Here is a 19,516-nt window from a genome sequence, read left to right as displayed (position 1 = left end):
TGATGGCATTTCTGTAAAGGTTTTGAGTCTGAGGGATTCTTTTTCACCAAAGCAGTGGTACTTCCTGTTGAGGCAGTAGAAAACAGTGCTCTCAAATGAGTTTTCTGGATTCTGTACTTTTTTCTTTTTTTTTTTTTTAATTTTTTTTTTTTTTTAACGTTTATTTATTTTTGAGACAGAGACAGAGCATGAACAAGGGAGGGGCAGAGAGAGAGGGAGACACAGAATCGGAAGCAGGCTCCAGGCTCTGAGCCATCAGCCCAGAGCCCGACGTGGGGCTCGAACTCACGGACCGTGAGATCGTGACCTGAGCTGAAGTCGGGACGCTTAACCGACTGAGCCACCCAGGCACCCCAGTACTTTTTTCAAATAGCCATTTGTATGTCAGTTGTCCCACAAAGCCTGTCTTAGAACCAGACTTGCATTTAGTATCAGGGCTATGTACATGCATGGCACAGTGAGGGCAGTGTCCCCCTTCCCTGAAGCTTACTTTTAACCTAGGAATAATTTACAGCAACCAAGAGGTAGTATGCAATTTGTAAAGTACAGGAAGAATGCCAGAATTCCTAATACTGAAATAGGATCATCCTGGATGATAAAACTTAAGGAAACCTGTTTAACTTTCATTTCTGTTATTTTTAAATTTTGCATTGTCAAATTGCAAGTTACTAATTTAAGTGATTTTTTTTTCCTTTTGAAATCTGATACAGAAGATCTTAACGGATATTACTTGTCCAACATAAACACCTTTTGAGTCCTTCGTATTTTCCTCCCTCCTTTTCTCTGTTACAGGAATGTCTCCAACCTCTCCAAATGTATGAGGGGAAGAATTCATGAAGAAGAAATTTTAGCAGTATATTAGAATTCTTTTTAAAATGCTTGTATTATTCCCAAGAATGACCAACAAGCTTAAATATGTGTCTATTATCAGTAAGGGAAACCAGTGTTTGACTATCACTTGAGATTTAAGAGAAAACAAGATCTATGAATTTATGAACTTCTAGCTGGTTAATAGTTCTTTTTAAAGTTCTTGTTAAGTTATCAAAGTGAAATGCACAAAGATAGCATGATACCCCCAAAGTTCTAAGAAGGAAATAAGGATCCAAACCAAATTACTTAAGATTGTTGATACAAGTTGAGGTCACTGGGACTATACAAATCTCTCTTCAGAGATTCATACAATACCCTTATTTTACAAAATTTAGAAACCAGGCTAAGGAAGTTAAGATATTAATGCAAGGTCATCCAGTCATTTAATAACATAGCCTGCATTTTTAAACACATACATCATGTTGCCTGAAGCACATCTCGTGCAGGCACCTCAAATTCAATAAGCCCAAAACGAATTCCCCTTTTTTCTCTTCTCTGTCCTGATGGATAGTGACACCACTGTGTATGCACTAGTCTCAGCTAGAAACCTGGTCATCATCAATTTCTCATTTTCTCTTTTCATTAATTACCAAATTTTTTACACTTGTATTTCCTACGTGTCCCTGAAATCTGTGTTCCTCTACCCACTGCTGCTATCTTTGTAGAAGTATGTCATTACTGATGTTGGGGATTAGGCATTGAAGCCCTTGGACATTTTTATTTTTAACAAAAGATGGTCTGTGTTTTAAATGTGATTGGAAGGTGAAGCACCTTAGACTGCAACAAGATGGTGATAGAAGTGGACATCTTCAGATTGAGATCTACCCAGATTCAGACAAAAATGGTTTGTGGGATTGAGGAATTGAATGATAGTGGCTTTGAACACTATTTCAGCACTAGGGCCAGCTAAGGAATTAAGAACAACTTAAACTATAAGGAGCAAACTTACAAATATGATAAACTTTCAGCTGTGTGTGTTCACCTCTCCTTAAAGACATTCTTCCCCCTCACCCCCCAGTAGTATAAGCTTGTTATCTTTGTTGTGTGATTGTTTTCTAAGAGCTCAGGTGAAAGAAGAGTCCATTGCTGGAAGCCTTTGGGATCTTACTGCTGATAGCATTATAAGGAAACCCCCTAGATCCGTAATCAGGTGAGACCATATTCAAAAGGGTTTCTTTGCTTTTTATGGCTCACTTTTTCCTAAAGCAACATCAAAAATAGCCTACCTTGTACAGATTTCTTTCCCTTTTGAAGGTCACAAGGTCACATCCCCAGGCAAGCCTGACTACTTAAAAGGTAATTGGGAACCGAACCATCCAGGGTAAAGGCAGAGCAAATGAAAAGGCTCCAAATAGACAGGAACTTGGCTGGTTGAAGGAACAGCAGGAAGGTTAGTATGACCACATACTCAGGAGCTCATGAGAAAAGGTCAAGTTACCGAGATAGCAGGTGCCAGATCTGGGAACTTGAAGCTCAGATTTTATTCTGTGAGTGACCAAAACCCCCTGGAAAATTTTGAAAGGGAAATTTAACAATCTCTTGCTATGTGGCTTTTTTTTTTTAATTGAAAACCTAGTGCTGGCCTCAGATGTTGGGCCATCTTCTATTTTTTCAAGTATTGTCCTGACCATTTCACTGAAATGCTCTCAACAAAGTCCCCTACCCCCTCCACATTTCTAAATCCAGTGGATTTTTCTTAGGTAGACTTCACCTCACTGAACATCTGACATACTCTTTACTTCCTTGCACTACACTACCCTGGTTTCCTCCTATTTCACTGGTTCCTCTTCTCTTTTCTAGATCCTTCTCCTCTTCCCAATCATCACAAGTGGGAATTCCTCAGGGTACAGTAGCCTGGGTTACCTGTCACACACATACTGGTGATATCCATGTTTAGGTCTTCTATTTGACATCTCCACTGGGATATCTGGGGCATTTCCATTTCAGTAAGACCAAAACAGGACTCTTGATTCCCCGTCCATACCTGCTCCACCTCCAGTCTGCCTCCTTTTAAGAAATAATCATAATTTGGGGCACCTGGGTGGCTCAGGCAGATAAGTGACTTCGGCTCAGGTCATGATCTCACGGTTTGTGGGTTCGAGCCCCCCATCAGGCTCTGTGCTGACTGCTCAGAGCCTGGATCCTGCTTCAGATTCTGTGTCTCCCTCTCTCTCTGCCCCTACCCTACTCATGCTCTGTCTCTCAAAATAAATAAATAAACCTTGAAAAAAAAATTTTTAAATCCTAATTTACCTACTTGCTCGAAGAATTACTTTTCTCCTCATCAAAGACTTTAAAAATAGATTGTGAATCTGAATAGTCGTCCTCATGTTTGCCACTACCGTCTGAGTCCCAGCCTCAATTACCTCTTGCTTGTACTTCGTAATAGCTTCCTGCCTCCACCCTTTTCACTTTCAGATCTCTTATTTTTAGAATTGACTTATTACCTTATGTCTATTGACTCTTGGTTTGTCTTTTCCATTACCATAATTTCAGAATTATTACCTTTTTTTTCTTAACTTGACAGTTATTTCCCCTACTCTTTTCCTTTCCTTTCCACTGGTGATTTGTGGTTAATCAGGAAGGAGAACTTAACGTTTATATGCCTATTAGGTGCCAGGTACGTGTGGAATATATCCACATGTTATTTCATTCCTTAATAACTTTGTGAAGTAGGTATGATTATTTCTATTTCACAAATGAGGAAAATGAGAGCATACAAAAATTAAGAAACTTACCTACATTCTTTTTTTTTTTTAATGTTTAATTTTTGACATGGGTGGGCAGAGAGAGAGGGGAACAGAGAATCCGAAGCTGGCCCCAGGCTCTAAGCTGTCAGCACAGAGCCCAACACAGGGCTTGAACTCATGAACCATGAGATAGTGACCTGAGCAGAAGTCAGATGCTCAACTGACTGAGCCACCCAGGTGCCCCTACCTACAGTCTTAATTGTGGGAGCTGAAATTCAAACACTGTTCTTTCTGACTCTTACTCCCCTGGCTACTATTCTGTCTCTGGGGAATTTTCCCCCATTGTCCCCTTCTTAAGTCCCTGGCTTCTCCTCAGCTTTGAATTTCTTTTGATTTATTGCTTTTGCTTATTCTATCTTCTTTTCCTTCAAATTCCTGACTTTTTTTTCTCTCATTATTTTGCATTTCCCTTTACTATACTCACTGACCTATTCTTATCCACAAATGACACTCAAGTAATATTACATTTTCACAGGGCAGTCTATAGGATGAGTTTCACAACTACCATCTATATAAAAGCCGTTTAAAGATATTAAGTCTGTGTTTTGAAGACTTAGAAAATGACTAACTGGGAAGTCAGGCTGAGCCTCTGTACCATGTTTCTGTAGTGCCTTACATTCTGATAAAGAGGCCATTCTTGGGGTGCCTGGGTGACTCAGTATGTGAGTTCTAGCCCTGCATCAGGCTCTGTGCTAACAAACAGCTCAGAGCCTGGAGCCTGCTTCAGATTCTGTATCTCTCTGTCTCTCAAAAATAAATAAATGTTAATTTTTTTTTTTTTTTTAGAAAGAGGCCATTCTTTTCTTCCTGGTAATGGATAGCATTAAGTCTGTTGTGCCTTGTAAATGCTGGCACTCATCCATTTCTTCCTGTAGGTTGGTCTGCAATTGATTTAAATCATCTCCACCTCTGATGACATGACATAGATTTAATCTGTGTGTATCTTAATAGAGGATTTCTCCTTTTCAGCATTTAAAAATCATTTCTTCTATATGAGTGATATTTTTCTTAGGCATTTCCCCCCCAATTTTTAGTATGAGTACACCTAATGATACATAATACTGTTTTTAACCAGAAATAATAGTCCCTAATATATAACGGGTCCTGGTCCTTGGATCCTGTGTTACCTTGTATCAAAAAATGGTCTCTGCAGGTCTGACTAATTAAAGGATCTTGAGATAGATTGTCTTGGACTATCCACAAGTATCCTTTAAGAGAAAGAGAGTACACACACACACACACACACACACACACACACACAAAATGTGTAAAGACCAAATAGGGAGACATTTGAAAATGGCTGCTCTTGGAGACTGAAGGGATGTGGCCACAAGCCAAGGAATGCTAGTGGCCACTAGAAGCTGAGAAGGGAAGGATTCTCCTCTACCAAGAGCCTCCAGAGGGAGCACAACCCTGATGACACTTTGATCTTAGCCCAGTGATCCCAATTTCAAACCTCTGGCTTCTAGAACTCTTAGAAAATAAATTTCTGTTGTTTTAAGCAACGAAGTTCGTGGTCATTTTTACAACAGCCACAGAAAATACATCTCCCAAAAGGCAGAGCATTGGACCATAGAGAACAATGGATAAGGGAATTGTTCTCAGCAAGATCGAATTCCTTCCCACTTCCAGGGTAGGAGACCTTCTATCTCCTACTCCTTCACTTTCCAAATGAGAGTTTTTATTGTGGTTATTCTGTTCTTGCTTCAACATTGTATATTGGATGTGTTGGAGGAAAGGGCAGATAAGTTGGCCCTTTTGGCTCAGAAATCTATGCGGAAGAAGCATGTCCAAAAAGAAGTACCTAGATGACTTGAAGATCCAGGATGTGAGCTGGATGCAGCAATAGCACGGAACAGACAGTCCCCAACTTACAAAAGTTGACTTAAGGACTTTTCAGCTTTATAATGGTGCAAAGGCGATGCTAATTCAGTAGAAACCATACTTCAAATTTCGAATTGTTATCTTTTCTTGAGCTAGCGATATGCAGTTCAATGCTGTCTTGTGATGCCGGACAGGGGCAGCGAGCCACAGCTCCCAGTCAGCCACGTGATCAAGGGGGTAAATGACCAGTACACTTAAAATGACTCCATTTTTTAAAACATTTTTTGTTTATTTATTTTAAGGGAGAGCGAGAGTGTGGGTGCGCAAGTGGGGGAGGGGCAGAAAGAGGGAGAGAGAGAATCTCAAGCAGGCTTAGTGTTGCCAGCACAGAGCCCGTGTGGGGCTCAAACTCACGAACCCTGAGATCACGACCTGAACCGAAATCAAGTGTAGGAAGCTTCACCGACTGAGCCACCCAGGCACTCCATAACGATTCTGTTTTTCACTTTTAGTAGTGTATTCAATAAATTACATGAGATACTCAACACTTGGTTATAAAGTAGCCTTTGTGTTAGATGGATTCTGCCCAAGTAACGCAGGCTAGGCTAAGCTATGTGTTGAGTAAATTAGGTGTATTAAATGCATTTTTGACTTAACAGTATTTTCAACTTATGATGTTTACTGGGACATAACACTATCATAAATTGAGGAAGATCTGTGTTTTAGGATGTCTCACTTGGAAATGGATTGTGTTCTTTGTATGGATAGAAAGGATCAAAGGCATAATTGATGACTTCATTAAGGCAGAAATTTTAGTGCTTATCCAGTATTCATGTGCTTCTCTACATCACTAAACTTCCTCTGGGGATAGGTTCAAGCCACGTGACTTGTTCTAGCTGGTATAATTTGAGGGGTGGTGACGTGTCACATTGGGGGTATGGCAGGTAAGAACTGGTGTGCCTCCTTTGGCTTTTGCCCTGCTGTAGAGCACTTGGATGTCATGTGTAGCTGATGTAACTACAGGATGAAGGAGAATCATCTAACTTCATTGAACTTTGCCTGAATAAGAAATAAACCTTTGTGTTAAGCCCATGGTACTTTGGATTTTTTGGGTTTTTTGTTTTGTTTCAGCAACATAATCTAACATTGTCCTGACCAATGTAAGTCATAAGCATTTTCCTAAATTATTTTAGGATATTGAATCAGTTTGTCAGTGAAAGTAAATTAGACAGTGAATCTCTGTACAATGTGTATTAGTGGACTATTAATATGTCCCCATCCTCACTAAATAAATCCTCAAGTTTAAAGAGGATCTATCCAGGGGTGCCTGGGTAGCTCAGTCAGTTAAGCGTCTGACTCTTGATTTTGGCTCAGATCATGATCTCATGATTTGTGAGTTCGAGCCTCACATCGGGCTCTGCATTGACAGTGTGGAGCCTGCTTGGGATTCTCTCTCTCTCCCTCTCTCTCTGCCACTTCCCCACTTGCAGTCTCTCTCTCTCTCTCAAAATAAATAAGTAAACTTTTAAAAAAATAATAAAGAGGATTTATATGAAGAAACATCAATTTGTTAGCCACTTAAATTGTTATGTGACTTTGTCTCACACTAAGTACAGGAAAGAGTACAGCTAGATATGAAGCTCTGTGTGATAGTCTAAGTTTACTACCATATCCCCAGTGGCAACCTCTGAGGATGAATGAAAGTGAATCAAATATTATATAATGAAGACTCATATGTCATGCCAGAAAGTTGAAACTTTATCCTGCATGTTATAAAAAATCCATTAATGGAAGGGGGGATGCCATGATCAGATTTGCATTTTTGAGTGATTATTCTATTAAATTATTCAACAAATATTTATTAAGTGGATTCTAGGGTAAGCAAGATAGAAATGTTACGTGCTTTCGTGGGGTTTATGTTCTAGGTAGGGGAGAATGTTCGATAACCAAACAGCTAAGTTAGAGAGTTGAAAGTTGTGAAGAGAAAATTAATATTGAGTTAGAATAAAGAATACCTGGTGGCCAATGACAGCCTAAGAAAGTGGCCTTTGAAGTGAGGCCCAAATGTTGATAAGAAGCCACCTATGTGAAAATGAGAGGAAAGTACATTGCAGGAATAGAGAACAGTTCTGTGGTAGAGACTTTTTGTACTCCTATCTGACCTGCTTCTCTTTCTTTCTTTCTTTCTTTCTTTCTTTCTTTCTTTCTTTCTTTCTTCTTTCTTTCTTTCTTTCTTTCTTTCTTTCTTTCTTTCTCCTTTTTCTTTCTTTCTTTCTTTCTTTCTTTCTTTCTTTCTTTCTTTCTTTTTGAGTGTTTATTTTAATTTTGAGAGAGAGAGAGAGAGAGAGAGAAATAGTGTGTGTGGGTATGCACACACAAAAGGGGTGGAGAAAGGGAACAGAAGGAGGGAGAGAGAGAATTCCAAGCAGGCTCCTCACTGTAAGTGCAAAGCCAGACGGGGCTCGAGATCCCATGAACCGTGAGATCATGACCTAAGTGGAAATCAAGAGTCTGACGCTTATCAACCGAGCCACCAAGGCGTCTGCTGAGTTGCTTCTCTTTAGCATACAAAGGATTGTACTTCCCAACCATCTTGCAAGGAGGTGGGGTTATGGACAAGTTCTAGAAAATGGGCTGTGAGAAGAAGTGATAGAAATAATTTCCAGGCTGATGTGAGACCCTCTCCTCCTCTACCACAATTAACGTTGGTGAGGCTGCATACTGAAATGGTGGGACTTTAAGACTGAGGCTGCCTGAATTACTGAGTCTGCATCATGGACATTGGTTGTCCTGTGGAATTACTGAGCCCCACTGGATGCTCTGCATGATTCAGGGATTGTATGTTACAGTAACATACACTATCCTAGCCTGTCTAATGCGGACCCTGAGGTAGGAGCAAGGTTTGTAGCTTGCCGAATGAGCTAGAAGACCAGAATAAGAGCAGAGTAAGCATGGGGAAACAGAAGCCAGATCATACACACTTTGTAAACTGAGGTAAGGAGTTTTTATTTTATTCTAAGTAGGAGAGGAAACAACTGTGTTTTAAGTGGGGAGGTGACATTTTGTAATTTACAATTCTAAAAGATTACTCTGCTAATCTCTGGAGAGCTCAGTGAGGAGGAAGGAGGCAAAACAAAAGCAGGAAGGCCAATTAGGAAGCTGTTCTAGTAGTCTTCACAAATTATTCTTGTTTGGATTAGGTTAGTGGGAGTAAGAATGAACAGAAGTGGACAGACTCCGTGTAAGTTTTGGATGAGGCATCAAAAGGACTTCCTAATAGATTAAAAGGGGTGCACAGGAGGAGGGGATCCGTGAAAGAGAATAATCTTTGGGCTTAAGTCTGGAGAGATATTGACGTGGGCAAGGTTGGGGAAGGAGCAAGTCTTGGCGAGGGTGGGAAAGAAAGCTGTGTCACATTTGAGGTCCCTATTAGACATCCAAGCGGAGATGTTGGATAGGAACATTAATATATGACCATCATTTGAGGAGCGGTCAGATTTACAGATGTAAAATTGGTATATAAATTATTTTGCCTTCACCTTTAGTTTTCATTTTGTGGGGCTGTTAGGATTAGTAATTACGTAATGAGTAAGCTTGACCTAATGCACACATATTGTACCCCCAAAATGCAGAACATACTTTATTTTCAAGCACATTTAGAAAATTTACAAAAAAATGACTATATTGGACCATAACACAAATTTCAATATATTTAAATTTTTTTAAGTTTTATTTATTTGTTTTTAGAGAGGGAGAGAGAGAGAGAGCATGTGCAGGGGAGGGGCAGAGAGAGGGAGAGAGAGAATCCCAAGCAGGTCCCACACTGTCAGCACAGAGCCTGATGCTGTGCTCAAATCCACAAACCGTGAGATCATGACCTGAGCCAAAATCAGGAGTCGGAGGCTTAACTGAGCCACCCAGGGGCCCTACGAATTTCAATACTTTTAAGAGATTGGTCATAGACACATCTCTGGTCTCAATGAAGTTAGGGAATAAAAAGATAATTAGAAAAAAAAAACCATGTAAGGTGCTTTAGAATCACGCTGTTAAATAACTTGTTCAAAGAGGGACTTATGATAAAAATGTAAGATTCCTTTGACCAGAACAATAATAAAAATAACAGATATCAAATATCAAAACATGTAAGATGCAGCTAAAGCAGTACTTGGAGAGAAATGTATAGCTTTAAATTCTATTAGAAAAGAAGGGAGTCTTAAAACTAATGTGGTACTAAAGAGCCAATATGAAAAGTTAGGAAGAATAGTATAATAAAGGTGAAGAAAGATTATAAAAGAATATAAGGTTGGAATTAAATAAGCTAGGAAACATACAATATAGATGGCGATTAACAGAGCCAAAAGTTGGTTTTGAAAAAACTAACCGATAAACCTCCAGCAAGATTGGATCAAATGAAAAGGACCAAATAAACAAGATCAGGGCTCTCTATCCAACAGAAATATATTTCAAAAACAAAGGTGAAATAAAGACTTGTTCAGACCTAGGAAGGCCAAAAGAATTCATGACTAGCAGAGCCACACTGTAATAATATGAAAAGAAGCCTCAGCCAGAATAAAAATGATACCAGATGGAAATCTGGATCCAAACAAAAGAGTGAGAATACCAGAAGTAGTAACTATGTGATCAAATAAATACTTCACTCATATTTAATTCTTTTTTAGAAAAATATTGACTGTTTAAAAAAAATTTGTTTTTAATGTTTATTTATTTTTGAGAGAACAGAGTATGAGCAGAGGAGGGCAGAGAGAGAGAGGGAGACACAGAATCCAAAGCAGGCTCCAGGCTCTGAGCTGTCAGCACAGAGCCCGACATGGGGCTCAAACTCACTAGCCGTGAGATCATGACCTGAGCCGAAGTCAGACGCTAAACCCACTGAGCCACCCAGGCACCCCCCAAGATATTGAATGTTTAACCAAAAACCATGTAGTATGTGGTTTATAACAGACGTAGAAATAAAATTTATGGCAATAGCACACAAAAGCTGGGAGAGGAGAAATGGAATATTATAAGGTCCTTAGACTGTATGTGAGATGTTATAACTTGAAGGTAGACTGGTAAATATTGATACTATAAATTGTAAAGTAACCTCTAGCAATTTCCCCTGTCTGTAGAGGACACAGCAGGTAGCATCTTAGACTGGAAAGCTTTAGTCCTCCAGACTGGGCCCCAGGACCTACCTAATTTGCATTGAAACCACTCTAGGGTGTTTTGTTAAACAAAGGTGCCAACCTCCTGATCCTTGGCTATCAGCACCACAGCAAAGCAGACTTTGACATGACCGTTTTCCAACGCAGGGTTTCTACCTCTAGTAATCTCAGCCTAAAGAAGGAGGTCATCCATAGCAATCTTTTCATGTACACATAAAATCTTCCCTAACAAGGTATGATTTCCTTTGGACAGGGACTGAATGGTATTTAAATGTTGTTTATCTTCAGCCCAACAGAGTATCTTCATTTTGATTTGTATCTCCGCTTAGAAATACACTAAATATTTGCTGAGTAAGTGAATGATTGGCTACATGTTACTTAAAGCCACGTGGAACAGTATAAATGAATCACCAAAAGGGGAGGGTCCCTGAGGGTTCCACCTCACCTCCCACATTCCTAACTCAGCACAGTTGGAAATCTGTCTTCTCAGAACTTGTCACATGATTGCACCCTTTTGCCTTCTTTTGAGGTATATCATGACACTCGGCTATTTCTGCTTTTCTGTCATTTTTATCATGGCCTCAATTTACAAAATTATCTGTACTCACTTCGAATACCTTGCTTATCAAATATTACTGCCTCTTCTGCACAGATGTTTTACGTGTTAAGAGATCAGTCTCTACCCAACCCCCAACATTGAACAAAAACTACATTCATTAATTACTTCAATTATCTACCCCATGTTAGCTTCCCTTCTCTGAAGAAGTTCTGAACAGATTTTTGAAGACTAAAGTGGAGAAAATATAGTTAAGCAACTTTCAGTCTTTTCAAATGGCTGCAATTTAGTGCTTCCTTTGGAGAAATGTATTTTTCTTCTCAGTCAATAAAGTGCAAATAATAATGTTTTCAAATACTAATTCACATGGTTAAATTTGTTGGAGTATTTCTATATTTGGTAAACCACTATGGTTTATAACTATCTGTTACTCAAGCTTTAAGAAAATCTTTAACATGCAATAATGCCACCTAGTATTTAAGTAACATCTGATTTCACAAATACAGTTAAGATATTTTTTGCATGAGTGAATGGGACAGAAAGGAGTGTGAAGTGTCATGTGCCTTGCTGTCTAACTCACACTTTGAAAATAGTGTCTGGGGATGGAAAGTTGGTGTTGGGGACAGGAACAGGAGGTGGAGACAAGAAGATTGAAATGTAGGGTGGAGAAAAAAAGGTGAAAGGGAGGCTGGGCTGTGGTTCTCTTCTCACCTTTCTTCATTGGATCCTCAACTCACCCCTTGAATTGCTTGAGTTCCAAAGATTCTACCCAGGATATCTTGGCTTCCTACTTAGTGCACACTTCTGGGGAAATCTCATTGGCTTTGGGGTCTTCAGCTGCCATGCATGTGCAGGTGACACTCAACTCTATAATGGTGGCCCAGATATTTCTTGTGAACATGAAACACGTGTTTCCAATTGCATGTGGCCATAACTAACTAGACACCCCTCCAATAGAGCAGGGATGGGCAAACTGTAGTGTGTAGGCCATTTCTGCCCTGATGTCTGTTCTTACGTAGCCTACAAGCTAAGAATGAATTTTTTAAGTGGTTGAAAAAAGTCAAAAGAATAATATTTCATGACATGAAAATTATGGGAAATTCAATTTTTATTGTCCATAAATTAAGTGTTTTGGGAATTTGAATTGACCATAGCTGCTTTTGTCCTACAGTGGCCAAGTTGAGTAGTTATGAGTGGTTGTGCCAGAGACAGTATGGCTCACAAAGCCTAAAACATTTATTATCTGGGCTTATATAAGTTTGTCTTTATAAGAAAAGGTTTGTTGATCCTCGCTCTAGAGTACAACAGAAGTGATGCTCTGTAATTCCCTAGTCTGGATCATAAAAGGTGATGTAGCTTCTGCCCTGTTGACTGTAGTCCTCAACTTAGAAGACTTCAGCCACCACATAAGCAGTCTGAGTGCCCTGGAGTCAGCATGTTGTAAGAAAATGCAAACCAGATGACTTGGAGAGTCCCCGAGAGAGAGCTGCTCCAGCCCCCTCAAACTCCTGTTGCAAGTGCATTATAAACTTACAAGCCAGAACTGCCCAACCAAGCCCTTCCTGAATTCTATACCCACAGAAACCACGAGGAATAATAAAATGATTGCTGTCGCTTTAGGCCACTGCATTTTGGGATGGTTTGTTACGCAGCCAACACTGCCATTACTTTCCACTACTGCAGCAGCCTCTTCCTGTTCCTTCTCAATCCATTTGTAGCACATTGTATTATCATCTGTTTTCTCCCCTGAAAGAGTATTTTATATCACCACCCTTGTTATGTCTTCCTCTAGGCTAAGGATACTTCCTCATTCCTTTGTTTGCCTTGGGCCAGTGGAACTGTGAGTAGATGTGACCTCTGGGCAGAAGCTTTGAAGGGATATGGGAACTTCCCTCCATGCCCTCTGCCATGAGAATGGTGAGTCTCCTAGCAGGGATGCTTGGTCAGCCTGAGTCCTAGAATGGGAAGACATGTGGGGCTGACACACAGTCCACACGCAAGCTAGGACAGTCTCAGAGTCACAGGGATGCTGACCCTCAGCAGGTCCATGGCTGATAGGTAACATGAATGACAAATAACCTTGGTTGCTGCAAACCACTGAGATTCTGAAGTTATTTGTTCCTCAGTATCACTGTAGTGAGATGAGCTTCTATAGCGTGTGTCAATACCCTGAGCATATACAGAATATATTGTGGTGGATTGTGACTGGTCCTTCACCTCCTGTCATCACCTGACAGTATCTTCCCAGTGGTTCCATGTTTCTGTGCCCTGTGCGGACACTATTTCTTCTGCCTGGGATGCCCTTGACCACCTATCAAATTATACGTACTCCAGAACTTTAGTAAAACAAACACCACCTCTTTTATGATGTCTCTCTCGGTACCTTCTCCGGCACTTGTTCATATGCCAAAGAGCACCTACCTTCACATGGTGATGTTTGTTCAACAGTGTAAGTCTCCTTAGACTGTTCTCCCCTAGAAGACAGGGAGTGTCTTTTCCATGTTCGTATCAAGTCCCCAGATCCTAGCACAAAGCCTAGCATTGATGAGAACTCAAGGAACTTTGGCTGATCAAGTGACCTGAGGCAGAGTGAGTCCTGAGAGTGAGAGATAGGATTTAAATTTGGGGCAAATCCTCTGTTTGGAACACTCTCATTTCTAGCCTCCAGCATTTTCTTGCAGAACAAACCAGATTCAAATACACATCAAAGGCAACTCCAAAGATAAAGGATTCACAAAAATTCATCCTGAAGACTGTTGTGGTCTTAGTTTTGGAGTTGATTTCATATGTATGAAGCTCTGTTGGTTTGTTTATTTTAGTACCACCACACGACTCATCATGTCCTCCTATCCCTTTATCTGTCTTCTTGTCCTCAAATCCCCTAACCAGTAAGTTCCAGGAAACCACCCAGTTTATAATACCTTAGCACACCTTCAAAGAAGTACCCTGGGTTCCTGCCAGGGCAAACATTTCTGATTCACCTATTCATCCTTTGGGGGTCTCTATGAAAGTCCTTGAGGCAGCTTTCTGAAAGAGGGCAGTTCATGCCTAGGGTGGATCAATCCCCACCCAGAAGGGCCAGAAGAGAGGGGACTGAGCCTTTTCTGTCTTTTGGTGCCCACAGCATGTTGCATGGAGCCATACTCCTTTTGCTGATTGATGAGGACTGCCTGTTAACAGAACTAGATTGTCCTATTAGCATGATGGAGGCACGCTTTGGTGAGTCTTAAGTTTTCTATATATATATTTTAAAACCCTATATGAAAGTAATATAGTAACTATCAGAGATTGTGAGTATTAATTGGATGCGTACTTGTTTTATTTGACTATAATCCTGGCTCAGTCTCTAGCTAGCTCTTTGGGCCTCAGCAAAATGAGTGGTTTGGAAGTAACTGGGAGCTAATGTTCCCTTAAACCTCTGAGATTCTAAGATTTCATAATGGATTTAGCAGCTGCAGGTTTTTGATGATGTGCCCAGAAATACACACCACAATTGGATCAAGATTGTGAACGCGCTGATCTTTAAATAAGGATGAGTAGGGGGAACTGATGAAGTTATGGTGAGGATAAAATAAAATGCTGTATGTGAATATGCTTTGAAAATGTTCAAGCATTTTATGTGAAGTCCTGCCCATATTGAAGAGTGAAACACTACATTCAGCAGCTTGCTATCTCCTTAATGAAATTGGTGATTATTTTGTACTGATGGTAGTCCACAAAGGAGAGAAATGGCTAAAAGTGGGTTCTACTAAGAGATGGTATGAAGACTAGAATGTTCCTCACATTACTCAGGGTCTTCTGCCCTTGCCTTGTGGCAGGAATCAGTGATTGTTATCGCCTTCTGACCCATTTGCAAGCTTGAAATCCAGCATCCTTCTGGACCCGCCCTGTTCTGCATTTCCGTTCTGGGGGCCGCCACGCAGTGCCACCTCCTTGGTCTGTGCTGCCATCACCTCTTGTCTGGACTTGGCACAGTCTGTCCCACCCACACCCATCTGTGACCTGGCCCACCTCCCTCAACCCCTTCTCTACACTTCAGATCTGACAGAGTACCTCCCCTGCTCAGATCCCTTCCATGGCTTCCCACTGGCCCCTTAATACTGCTCTGGGCCCTCCACAGCTCTCTCAGCCTCAGGGCTCCAGTCCCTCTGGCTTTCTTTCAGTCTTTCCATCCATACTGTCCCACAAGGCCTTCGCTTGTGCAATCCCTGGCCCGACGCTCTCACCACATCTACTCTCCTGGCCAACTCCTACTCACCTTTCTAGAAGCCCTGCATCGTTTCCTCAAGAAAACTTTCCCTGGACTCCTTGGTTGCTTATGCTCTCTCATAGCTTTAGGCACACCCTTGACATTTACTTGTGTGATTGTTTGATGAATCATAAGCTGTAATTCCCATGAGACCAGGGACTCTCTTTATTTTTGTGTATCATCTGAATCCTCAGCACCTAGCAGAGTAGGAGCTCTGTAAATATTTTTAAAATAAATGAATACTGTTAAGCATTACCCTTTCCCTTGAGAACCCAAGTACCTCAGGACTAGAAAACTACAGGTTAGTAGATCTGTTTCCTCAGCGACAGTAATCACCTAGAAGGGCACTGACCTTGATGTGTGGTATGGAGCAGCAGAGTGCAGATTGAGCCCTGGGAGGGGGATGAGTGCCAAAGACTAGGTACAAGGCACCAGTTTCCCCTGGTGCCTGGGGTTGCTTCTTCATGCTGGTTTTCTACTTGGAGATCTTGCAAGGACAGAGCGCATCTGCCCCCTGGTCCCTGAGCTCTAAGGACTTGAATGTTCTAAAGGACATTCAGGAAGCCATGAATAATTAAAGGAATTAGATCTGAGAGTGACCAGAAAAATCATGGGCCTGGCCAAAATTCTATGCTTGTGGGTGAGGAGAAATTAGCCCACTCAGAAGAATTATTGAGGCACTTATGAGAAAGGGATTAAGTTGTTTGTTTTGTTGTTGTTGTTGTTGTTGCATCCTAAAGTCCTGCTTATTCAAAGGATGACATTTGTGCAGAGTATTTTTTTTATCCTTTTATCTCTACCTGAAAGACAATTCAGTACACTGGTCTCCTCCTTCTCTCAAAATGTGCATCTTTTAGCTCAGTGGGACACCACTTTCTGATTTTCCCTAAACTCTCAGGCTGTTCCTCTCCAGACCCCTTTGCTAGCTCCCCATCTTCTGCTAAGCTGCTATATTGTGCGCCAGGGCTCCGGCCTCAGCCCTTTTGTCTTCTCTGGGTGATCTCATCTGGAAGATGGCTTTAATTACCATCTATTAACTGAAGAGCTCCCAAATTTATATCTCTGATTCTGACCCTCCCCTGACTCCCAGGGTTGCCTAACCAAAAGAACCTTCCTAACATCTCCATTTAGATGAGGTGCTGGATGTTTTCCATTTCCCCCTCCAGATCCACTATCCTCCCATTGACTTTCTGGTCTGTGCTTCCCCACCCCCTCCACCCAAGGCTGACCATTATGCACAGCATCACCAAGCTGTCTTCCGGCCTCCAGTTGGGTTTGCCCAGCGGGAGGCATTGGCAATAGACAGGAAGGCAGGAAGAGAGTGAAGTCCAGTGTGCATTCCCTTGTCTTCCTCTTTGCCTGCTCACCGAGGGTTAGATGTTTCCCTCTATTGGGGTAGGCCCTCCCCCGTGGCCACTCCTATCCTCTCTGGCTCCTAGTAAGCCCACCCTTCCTCCCCTTGTCTCTTCAGGCTCAGAGCCAGTCAGCTTTCTGTGCTGTGGTTTGTCCCAGGGAGCTTCACCACCATTTGTTGGTCTTCTTATAACAGTCTGTTCATTCAACTCTCTTCAGTGCCCCAGTATGAGAGTACCTCTGTTTCCTGCCTGATCCAGGTTGATATGAACACTACCAGATAAACTTAACACAGCCCAAATAGGACTCCCATCCCTGCTAGCCCTCAGTCCTCCAGCCATGCTGCATGGCACCAGCACACAACCCCTTACTCAAGCCAAGAACCCAAGACTCAATTCTATTCTAAAATGTTGGCATTTTGTTGGGTCCTCATGGATTTTCTGTGAAGGTTTCCCATCTGTGGCTCTCCATCTTTAATAACTGCAGAATTAGAAGACTGAGGCTTGTATATAAAGCCCATCTGCAGTGAGAATTTCCTACCATTTCTCATTGCACTGTGAGCCCTTCAATGGTGTAACGTTATTCATCTTGTTGTCATTACCTAGCACAAGATTTGAAATATAGTAGATGCCCAAAATATGTGTGTTGGATTTATGAGTTAATAAAGTTTTCTGGTTATCGGTCTAGTTAAAGGGACACTTTCTGTCTTTTATACTTAAACTTTTAATGCAAGTGTAAAGCTTTCATCTGATCAGTATGGTCTTCTCTTACCTAGAAGTGATTCTTCCTCAGCCTTAGTAATCTGTGACTGTTAGCTTGAATTCTTCTCCAGTGCAAGGGGTGAGGATTTGGTAGGACTGTTTTTGGCTTTTGAGTTGTTTTTGAGCTGAATGAAGTTCACAAAACTACTGGGAGAGTCTTACATGAACAGCTGTTATGTGACCCTGTAGAAGGAAATGTGCATTTATTAAAAAAAAAAAAAAAGCAGAGTATAAACAATACACACACTGGGAGGTCAAACTGAGAAGGGCAGGAGGAAGGCTGGGAGTGGGAGACGGGGACAAGGGAATATTTCACACCAGCTCTGAAAGAGCTGAGCATTTTTCCTGATGTCTTTAAGAGAAGTTTTAGCCGTTTTTGGAGAAAAGATGATGGTGGCTATTTATGAACATCGTGTTGCTAGGTGACACCATGGGATGAGCACCATGCTGACCTATCACTCACTGATTTCCAAAACGAGCGATGAAGGGGACATACGGGGGCGGGGGACAGAATCCAGGAAGGAACAGGGAGGCATCAGGACAAGAAGTGTCTGGAGTAAATGAATCAGCCTTAGAAAAGCCATTTTTCTCTCTCCATTCCGGTAAAATGATCTGTTCAGGATCTTAGGTCCAACCTTTCTTCCGCTCTCTCATTTGGGGCCCCCTCGTTGCTCGCAGCCTTTTCCTCTATTATGACATTTGGCCTCCTCTGGGAGAAAAGCAGATCTGCTTCCTGCAGAAGCCAAGTTGGGAAATCACCAGGGAGGAAGCTGAGAAGTCAGGCTCCCTATGTAGCAAGGCTGAGAACAGACATTTTCTGGTCTGCACACACGCAGTGTGGGAATGTGTGGGAGGCTGCTTGAGGGTGCGGTGTGGCATGGGGAATGTCACTGTGTGCTGCATAGTGATGACACTGACTTCCAATCAACTGACCACCTGCAGTTTGAATACATTGTTAGCTATTCTGAATAATAGTGACATGAAACAAAGTCAATCACCATTTAGAAATGCACCTGTTGAGAATTAGGGTCCTGATGTCTAGTCACCAAATAAGCATAGTTTTAAGATGGGAAGACATGGGTTCACACAGCTGCCTGGAATCCGGGAAGGGCCACCTGTGGGATATTAGCCAGCATCCTGTGGGGATCAGGAATTTATGAATGCTTTGGGACAAGGCATTTGGGATCAGGAATTTATGAATGTATGGGACAAGGTGGTAGGTATTCTGTAGGCTTATGTTTCCTGAGTCTACCCCCACCTTAGGGACAGGGCCTTGAATATAATTGAAAAGTGGATGCTTTGAGCCTCGGCCAAAGCACTTACTGGAACTAAGGATGCCTTTTACCCCCGCCTATCTCTGAGGCTACAGTGAGTATAGTGCACCTCCTAGTGGTCACAAGCTTGTGCGAGCCAGGTCCCCTTCTGCACTTGCCACTCGTTGGCAAAATGCTGCCAGTGCAATTCTCTCTCATCTGTTCTTCTTAGCTGGGTTCTGCTGCTGGTTTCTGTGCTGCTCTTGAAGCACCGCTGCCAGTTCGAACAGAGAATGCCACCCCTTCCTAGAGCTCCCTGAGAGTCAGTCACCTTGATGCAAAATCTAAAGAATAATTTCTCCCATATGAATAGCAAAAAGATGACCTCCCTAAGTGAACCATTTAAAAAACAAACAAACAAGCAAACAAACAACAACAACAAAAAAAAAACCGTGTTCTTCCTTCCTGACACCACTGCCCTCCAAGATGCTCAGTTTGGCAAGAGAGGCCAGAGCTGGACTTGTGTCCCCAAGTCATCCTGTTCGCCTGGCTGGTGCCCTGTGAACATCATTTGTGGAGGCCTTGTGTTTGAGATGGCATGCTAGTTTTGGGGGAAAAAAAAGTTTTATTATGAAACATGTGAAACATACAAAATGGATGGAATACAAAGAATCAGCTAAAGCATTCAATATGCAAATCACCCGTCTTCAACAATTATCAGCCCATGGCTAATCT

The sequence above is a fragment of the Panthera pardus genome, unplaced genomic scaffold, assembly GCF_024362965.1.
Source record: "Panthera pardus isolate Hobbes unplaced genomic scaffold, ASM2436296v1 HiC_scaffold_24, whole genome shotgun sequence".
Taxonomy (NCBI): Eukaryota; Metazoa; Chordata; class Mammalia; order Carnivora; family Felidae; genus Panthera; species Panthera pardus.
The sequence above is the reverse complement of the archived record's forward strand: the minus strand, read 5'-3'. Positions refer to the sequence as shown.